Below are 9,632 nucleotides of genomic sequence, written 5' to 3' on the forward strand. Positions count from 1 at the left end.
CATTTTAATCTCTAGCTGTTCTCACCATGTGCTGTATTTTACCTCGGATTTTGTAGCTTTTTTCCAAAGACAGAAACTTCCAATGTCTCTCTGTCAGCTGGCTGAATCCTTCACCAACAAAATTTTAGCTTTAAATCATCCGAAAAATCCAATCTCAGTCGTCAACTGTGATATTTTCACAGAGCACAGCACACACAGCTTCTTTACATGAAGGCAGCTCTCTCGGAAGACTCCGGAAACTGCCTGGTTCTGTTTAATGATTAACTATGCACTTGCAGTACATAATACATGCAGATCCACAGTGTGGAGCTACAAACATTACAAGCTAACAGACATTACATGACCCATGACGAGAACCGGCACCCCTGTGTACCTGTGTCCCCGAGAATACAATGCACACAAGAGACATAGAAACATAGAAACATAGAAAATAGGTGCAGGAGTAGGCCACTCGGCCCTTCTAGCCTGCACCGCCATTCAATGAGTTCATGGCTGAACATTCAACTTCAGTACCCCATTCCTGCTTTCTCGCCATACCCCTTGATCCCCCTAGTAGTAAGGACCTCATCTAACTCCTTTTTGAATATATTTAGTGAATTGGCCTCAACAACTTTCTGTGGTAGAGAATTCCACAGGTTCACCACTCTCTGGGTGAAGAAGTTCCTCCGCATCTCGGTCCTAAATGGCTTGCCCCTTATCCTTAGACTGTGACCTCTGGTTCTGGACTTCCCCAACATTGGGAACATTCTTCCTGCATCTAACCAGTCTAACCCCGTCAGAATTTTAAATGTTTCTATGAGGTCCCCTCTCATTCTTCTGAACTCCAGTGAATACAAGCCCAGTTGATCCAGTCTTTCTTGATAGGTCAGTCCCGCCATCCCGGGAATCAGTCTGGTGAACCTTCGCTGCACTCCCTCAATAGCAAGAATGTCCTTCCTCAGGTTAGAAGACCAAAACTGTACACAATACTCCAGGTGTGGCCTCACCAATGCCCTGTACAACTGTAGCAACACCTCCCTGCCCCTGTACTCAAATCCCCTCGCTATGAAGGCCAACATGCCATTTGCTTTCTTTACCGCCTGCTGCACCTGCATGCCAACCTTCAATGACTGATGTACCATGACACCCAGGTCTCGTTGCACCTCCCCTTTTCCATGCATTAAGATGGAGGTGGAGGACGTGACAGGGACCTATCTGCTAGATACTGGAACTTCAAGCACCATTGTATACACAGATAACCCAGCCGCCTCACCTCTATCTAATGGGGTCCAGTACAGTCGAGAAGGTTTCACAGGGAACGAACAGGCTGGGTTGTTCTCCATCCCACTATCATTGGGAACAGTGAACCGTTCTAGGGACAGGGATCCTCAGCCACCAGCCTCTGACTGTGGAAAGCCCACAGGGGACGTTGCAGACTCACAGATTGCACCGATAGGGGCGGTGAACTGTATTACTGGAGGAGCTATCCCCCCAATCATTTGGGACTCGGACACACCCCCAGTAGCCAGAGCCTTAAGAAGGACTCCCCGCACACCATGGCGTTACGGAATTGGAGCTGAGGGTGGATTTACTCTGGAGCATCCACGATGCTGAGAATGACGTGAGTATCACGTGTAGTGAGTTGGTCTTACCGCAGGGAAAGGGTCCACAGCCAGATAGGGAATGGAAGACCAGCAGGAAGAGTAGAGCAAGGAAGGTAGTGCAGGGGTCCCCTGCGGTCATCCCCCTGCAAAACAGATACACCGCTTTGGGTACTGTTGAGGGGAATGACTCATCAGGGGAGGGCAGCAGCAGCCAAGTTCATGGCACCGTGGCTGGCTCTGCTGCACAGGAGGACAAGAAAAAGAGTGGGAGAGCGATAGTGATAGGGGATTCAATTGTGAGGGGAATAGATAGGCGTTTCTGCGGCCGCAACCGAGACTCCAGGATGGTATGTTGCCTCCCTGGTGCAAGGGTCAAGGATGTCTCGGAGCGGGTGCAGGACATTCTGAAATGGGAGGGAGAACAGCCAGTTGTCGTGGTGCACATTGGTACCAACGACATAGGCAAAAAAAGGGATGAGGTCCTACGAAACGAATTTAAGGAGCTAGGAGCTAAATTAAAAAGTAGGACCTCAAAAGTAGTAATCTCGGGATTGCTACCAGTGCCACGTGATAGTCAGAGTAGGAATCGCAGGATAGCGCAGATGAATACGTGGCTTGAGCAGTGGTGCAGCAGGGAGGGATTCAAATTCCTGGGGCATTGGGACCGGTTCTGGGGGAGGTGGGACCAGTACAAACCGGACGGTCTGCACCTGGGCAGGACTGGAACCAATGTCCTAGGGGGAGTGTTTGCTAGTGCTGTTGGGGAGGATTTAAACTAATATGGCAGGGGGATGGGAACCAATGCAGGGAGACAGAGGGAAACAAAAAGGAGCCAAAAGCAAAAGACAGAAAGGAGATGAGGAAAAGTGTAGGGCAGAGAAACCCAAGGCAAAGAACAAAAAGGGCCACTGTACAGCAAAATTCTAAAAGGACAAAGGGTGTTAATAAAACAAGCCTGAAGGCTTTGTGTCTTAATGCAAGGAGTATCCGCAATAAGGTGGATGAATTAATTGTGCAAATAGATGTTAACAAATATGATGTGATTGGGATTACGGAGACGTGGCTCCAGGATGATCAGGGCTGGGAACTCAACATTCAGGGGTATTCAACATTCAGGAAGGATAGAATAAAAGGAAAAGGAGGTGGGGTAGCATTGCTGGTTAAAGAGGAGATTAATGCAATAGTTAGGAAAGACATTAGCTTGGATGATGTGGAATCTATATGGGTAGAGCTGCAGAACACCAAAGGGCAAAAAACGTTAGTAGGAGTTGTGTACAGACCTCCAAACAGTAATAGGGATGTTGGGGAGGGCATCAAACAGGAAATTAGGGGTGCATGCAATAAAGGTGTAGCAGTTATAATGGGTGACTTTAATATGCACATAGATTGGGCTAGCCAAACTGGAAGCAATACGGTGGAGGAGGATTTCCTGGAGTGCATAAGGGATGGTTTTCTAGACCAATATGTTGAGGAACCAACTAGGGGGGAGGCCATCTTAGACTGGGTGTTGTGTAATGAGAGAGGATTAATTAGCAATCTCATTGTGCGAGGCCCCTTGGGGAAGAGTGACCATAATATGGTGGAATTCTGCATTAGGATGGAGAATGAAACAGTAATTTCAGAGACCATGGTCCAGAACTTAAAGAAGGGTAACTTTGAAGGTATGAGGCGTGAATTGGCTAGGATAGATTGGCGAATTATACTTAGGGGGTTGACTGTGGATGGGCAATGGCAGACATTTAGAGACCGCATGGATGAAGTACAACAATTGTACATTCCTGTCTGGCGTAAAAATAAAAAGGGGAAGGTGGCTCAACCGTGGCTATCTAGGGAAATCAGGGATAGTATTAAAGCCAAGGAAGTGGCATACAAATTGGCCAGAAATAGCAGCGAGCCTGGGGACTGGGAGAAATTTAGAACTCAGCAGAGGAGGACAAAGGGTTTGATTAGGACAGGGAAAATGGAGTACGAGAAGAAGCTTGCAGGGAACATTAAGGCGGATTGCAAAAGTTTCTATAGGTATGTAAAGAGAAAAAGGTTGGTGAAGACAAACGTAGGTCCCCTGCAGTCAGAATCAGGGGAAGTCATAACGGGGAACAAAGAAATGGCGGATCAATTGAACAAGTACTTTGGTTCGGTATTCACTAAGGAGGATACAAACAACCTTCCGGATATAAAAGGGGTCAGAGGGTCTAGTAAGGAAGAGGAACTGAGGGAAATCTTTATTAGTCGGGAAATTGTGTTGGGGAAATTGATGGGATTGAAGGCAGATAAATCCCCAGGGCCTGATGGCCTGCATCCTAGAGTACTTAAGGAGGTGGCCTTGGAAATAGCGGATGCATTGACAGTCATTTTCCAACATTCCATTGACTCTGGATCAGTTCCTATGGAGTGGAGGGTAGCCAATGTAACCCCACTTTTTAAAAAAGGAGGGAGAGAGAAAACAGGGAATTATAGACCGGTCAGCCTGACCTCAGTAGTGGGTAAAATGATGGAATCAATTATTAAGGATGTCATAGCAGTGCATCTGGAAAATGGTGACATGATAGGTCCAAGTCAGCATGGATTTGTGAAAGGGAAATCATGCTTGACAAATCTTCTGGAATTTTTTGAGGATGTTTCCAGTAAAGTGGACAAAGGAGAACCAGTTGATGTGGTATATTTGGACTTTCAGAAGGCTTTCGACAAGGTCCCACACAAGAGATTAATGTGCAAAGTTAAAGCACATGGGATTGGGGGTAGTGTGCTGACGTGGATTGAGAACTGGTTGTCAGACAGGAAGCAAAGAGTAGGAGTAAACGGGTACTTTTCAGAATGGCAGGCAGTGACTAGTGGAGTGCCGCAAGGTTCTGTGCTGGGGCCCCAGCTGTTTACATTGTACATTAATGATTTAGACGAGGGGATTAAATGCAGTATCTCCAAATTTGCGGATGATACTAAGTTGGGTGGCAGTGTGAGCTGCGAGGAGGATGCTATTAGGCTGCAGAGTGACTTGGATAGGTTAGGTGAGTGGGCAAATGCATGGCAGATGAAGTATAATGTGGATAAATGTGAGGTTATCCACTTTGGTGGTAAAAACAGAGAGAGAGACTTTTATCTGAATGGTGACAGATTAGGAAAAGGGAAGGTGCAACGAGACCTGGGTGTCATGGTACATCAGTCATTGAAGGTTGGCATGCAGGTACAGCAGGCGGTTAAGAAAGCAAATGGCATGTTGGCCTTCATAGCGAGGGGATTTGAATACAGGGGCAGGGAGGTGTTGCTACAGTTGTACAGGGCCTTGGTGAGGCCACACCTGGAGTATTGTGTACAGTTTTGGTCTCCTAACTTGAGGAAGGACATTCTTGCTATTGAGGGAGTGCAGCAAAGGTTCACCAGACTGATTCCCGGGATGGCGGGACTGACCTATCAAGAAAGATTGGATCAATTGGGCTTGTATTCACTGGAGTTCAGAAGAATGAGAGGGGACCTCATAGAAACGTTTAAAATTCTGACGGGTTTAGACAGGTTAGATGCAGAAAGAATGTTCCCAATGTTGGGGAAGTCCAGAACCAGGGGTCACAGTCTGAGGATAAGGGGTAAGCCATTTAGGACCGAGATGAGGAGAAACTTCTTCACCCAGAGAGTGGTGAACCTGTGGAATTCTCTACCACAGAAAGTAGTTGAGGCCAATTCACTAAATATATTCAAAAGGGAGTTAGATGAAGTCCTTACTACTCGGGGGATCAAGGGTTATGGCGAGAAAGCAGGAAGGGGGTACTGAAGTTTCATGTTCAGCCATGAACTCATTGAATGGCGGTGCAGGCTAGAAGGGCTGAATGGCCTGCTCCTGCACCTATTTTCTATGTTTCTATGTTTCTATACCGTGATCACCAGTGCCCCAGTTTCAGTGGTTCAGCCCCGGGAGGTTTGCCATCCGTAAAAGAATATCCAAAATCAGGGATCAGTCTACGGACAGGGACTCCCCAGCCAGCAGCCTTCAGCGGTGAGGGATTGACGGGAGAGGTAGTGGTGGACCAGCCACCAACTGAGAGTCCGCAGCCTGCAGCCTCAGGCTGCACAGAACACACAGGGAAGGACATGGACCCAGCAGTTACACAGAAGGGGGTAGTGTACTGTAGTACCGGAGGGGCCATTCCCCCGATCATCTGGGACTCAGGGAAACCCCCAGTTCTCGGGGTCCTGTGGTATAGACCACCTTACATCCAGCCATGCAAGCTGCCCAGAGGCCGCAAAAGGAAGGAGCAGAACAGGATTTAGCCTGGCCACCCGGAGACGGGTGGCGAATGTACGTAGTGTTACTGTACGATTTTAAGGGTGTTTTAAATATTTTTGGGAGTTAAGTTTAGATTTTAGAAATTTTAAAATTTTAAAGTTCAAGTTGGATTGTAGAACTGGATCACCTTTGCCAAGCCAGAGAACTGTTTTTCTCAAGGACAGGGCTATCTATTTTGTCCCTACACAGAAAGAACCGAATGAGGAGAGGGGCCTTGCTCCTGCTTGCCCTAATGGGGGCGAGTATGGGTCACAGAGGTGACATCGAGGAATACCAGGGGGTACACTATACAGTAGCTTCATTTATCTTAAACCTTACAGAAGTACACTTACCTGCATGGTGCCCGAAGGAAACGGAGCAGCTATACCAGGCCCTACTCAGAGAAATGTTCAAGAAATTTTACGAGTTCGATTTTGGCAACGTAGACAAAGCAGATTTATACACCCTACAGGCTGGGAACACGATGGGCACAGGGAGACAAGAGGGAGGTAATGTGGGTCAATCCCAAGAGTGTTATAACTGTGGAATTTTGGGACACTGGAGCTGGAATTGTAGGCTCCCGAAAGGAGGGAAGCCAGTGTGGAAATGTATTTTTATCTAAGCTGATACCATACGGTATTTGTGTGCCTTTTGATTAAAATGGAGTCCTGGCCCTTCCAGAACTTTCTGCATTTTAGCAGCCAGCTTATTATGAACAGCCAAACCTGCTGTTAGATGGCTGATGGTTATCAGACAGCTAGGAGACAAGTCATGCTGAGACAAGTAACCCCCCATGGTGCTCTCCTATTGTCTACACTACAGGAGTTCCATGTCACCCCACCCTTATCTTCTAGCCATTATCTCTTTCCTTTACCTCATCCATTTGAAGCAAACAGGTAAACTGACCAGGAAATTGGATAATCCTGATACAATACAAGACAGGTGATAGCCCATTACCTATGACTCATGGAGTAATGGCCGTTTGGCTTTCCGATAACCCTGACAAAAGGAAATATCTCGACACTATGTCAGGACCAGGATATAGTAATTAACTCTTTATCTGTATTCACTGACTGTGAGACAGAGCAATACACAGGGAGAGGCCAGAACTTGGGTTTTACTGTATAAATATCTTGTGAAGCTGTACCATTGCGGAGGTGTTCATTTGGCCCTTGACTGAGTGAAACCTACCCCTTGCGAGCAAGTAAATTAAAAGGGAAACTTCCATCGGAGCTGTAAGTGTCGGAGTCATTCTTTTCTGAGGTCGAGATTTCGACACCAGGTTACGAGGGTGCTGAGGCAAAACAGAGCCACAGGAAGGCAGCCGACGACCCGGTACAAATGTTAGTGGCCACATTACAGCAGCTTATGGGCTCAGGTGGAGAAATACTGGACTAAAAATCTCTGATGTTTCAGTGTGAATAATTATTAAAAGCATGTGGATGGTCTGTAACTTGTCTTTAAGTGTGTGTGTGTCTATAGTTTTTTTTCAACTGGCACTGGTTAGTTTGAAATTGGTTTGAATTAATTTGGAATTGAGATTAATTAACCTGGGAAAACCAAACTTTCATTATGGCCATGGTGGAATCACATATATTTGGTATTTTAAAATAATAATTTTCTGACCAATTGAAGAATGTAACCAGTGGAGAAAAGGCTGTGTGCTGCTATTAGACATGAAAGAGAGAACCATTGTAATGTGTAAGCTATTGGTATGTGTGGTACCATGCATTAGTCGGTGAGTTTGTCGAAAAAAAAGGTAACCCTCTGCACAAGCAGAAAGCAACACCTTGTCAAGAGTGTATTATTATTCTGAGCATTTGTAAAATGTTGAAGTTATATTTTAAGTTATATTTTGAGTGGATGTTTTCCCTCAGTAACAGTAAGGGGAAAATAGCTGGATGAATTAACCCATTGGGCGGGCAGAAAAGCCACAATGGATGTTCTTTAGTTTCTTTCAAATAGGCAATTACCGGAGAGGTATAATTCATTTATAGGGAAATGACCTCAAGGTGCAGCTGAACTTGAACCTGGATGGGACATTGCTGTGTGAACTCCAGTAATTAGATCACAAAGGCTGGACATTTGACTTAGCTAAATTGATTTAAAGATGAAAAAATTGAATAACTGGAGAAGGACCTGTGAGGGGGCAGCCCCAACAGAGCGAAAGATTTTTCTTTTCTTTTTGTCTTAATGGGAACGAATCGAGCCAAAGATACGAGATTGTGTTGGGAATAGTGGTGGAAGGAGAAACAAGGGATCCATGTCTGACTTGTCTGTGTGGGTTCGAGGCCCAATGTCTTGTCTGCATGGGTTTGAGGCCCAGAATACATTGTTTGTCGGTGTGGGTTTGAGGCCCAATGTCTGTGATCCCAAATCCCCCGAACACCATCAACGCCACAGAGCTCATCTCATACACCAGGAAGCCCCCGCCCAGGGCCCTGATGGTACAGACGACTGTAGATAGGTGTCCCACCACCACCAGGGGTCCAGGGAACGAGTTAGTGTTAATCCCTACTGACAAAGTGATGTTAAAAGTGATGTTTCAGGAATTTTATGAACTGGACTATGGAAATGTAGATAAAGAACAGTTTTATGGTCTGAATGTTGGGAATAGTGTGGGGTCCGGGAGGCAGAGAAGAGAAACCTGGAACGATGTAGCCCCAGTGTTCAGTACAGGAACGGGTATTGTTAATAGCATGGATAATGTGCAACTCCAGATACAGATCACTGGGTTAAAAAACCAACTGCATAAGATTTTAGGGGAAGAGAATACAGTAGTGGGTTCAGAGCTTCATGAGTTCATTTAAAGGAGGTAATTGCAGAGCTGGAGAGGCACACTAATAACTGTTAATAATTTGATACAGGAGGACAGGAGCACCTCAGAGCAGGCCGCATGGAATGAGGTGTGCTTGCTGTATGGAGCATGGTTGCTGGACGAGGGCCGCAGCAACCTGGAGGACCTGAGGCAAGGTTGCGTCCCTTCATGGATAAGCAACAAGCATCTCGCTGCGTTGCACCCATATAGCAATTTATTGAGCCCGTGCCAGCTTCGTTTAGCCTCTGAAGCCTACCCTGTCCCTGTAGATTGCGGGTGGTCCAACCATACAATGATGGGAATTGTAGTAAGGATGCCGGTAATGGGCAGGTCACCCCAGCCAGCACCGGTATACAGGGTTGAGAATATCGGGGTCATTCGCAGAGGAGTGCATGTTTTAAAGCGGTCCCACCGTATGTCATAAAGTGGGAGCATGCTATGACAGGCATTGATCTCTCCGGATGCCAGAGCCGGGGTGCACAAGTAATACTGTGTCCCCAGCACTTGAATGGTTTTGCTCGATCAGAATGTAAGTTTGCTTCTGCAGGCGCGGAACCTATCAATTGCGCCATGGAAGTGATGGCACAAGACCATGTTCCTCCACAGGTAGCATTCATAGGGGGTGGGACATATTGTGTCACCGCAAGTGCGCCCAGCATGGACAGCACACTGGTGTCCGGTAAGTGACAGCAATTTCTGTTTTAAACCCGAGGCAGAAGTTCAAGTGGCCCAGGAACGGATTGTCCCCATTCCTGAACCCTCCACTGTTCATCTCACTGTTAGTGACAACATAACAAACCTGCAAGACTATGTTTCACATTTTGGTTACAAAATTCCCCCTCTCCCCGAACATCTTACCGCTCTACTCAAAGCTGTAGAAATATCGCAGAAACATTTCTATACTCTATAACAAAAAACAATTGAGATAGGGGGCGAGATTTCGGAGATCACAGTTCCACCCTGGTGGGATATTTTC

Source organism: Pristiophorus japonicus, chromosome 7 (genome assembly GCF_044704955.1).
Source record: "Pristiophorus japonicus isolate sPriJap1 chromosome 7, sPriJap1.hap1, whole genome shotgun sequence".
Classification (NCBI taxonomy): domain Eukaryota; kingdom Metazoa; phylum Chordata; class Chondrichthyes; family Pristiophoridae; genus Pristiophorus; species Pristiophorus japonicus.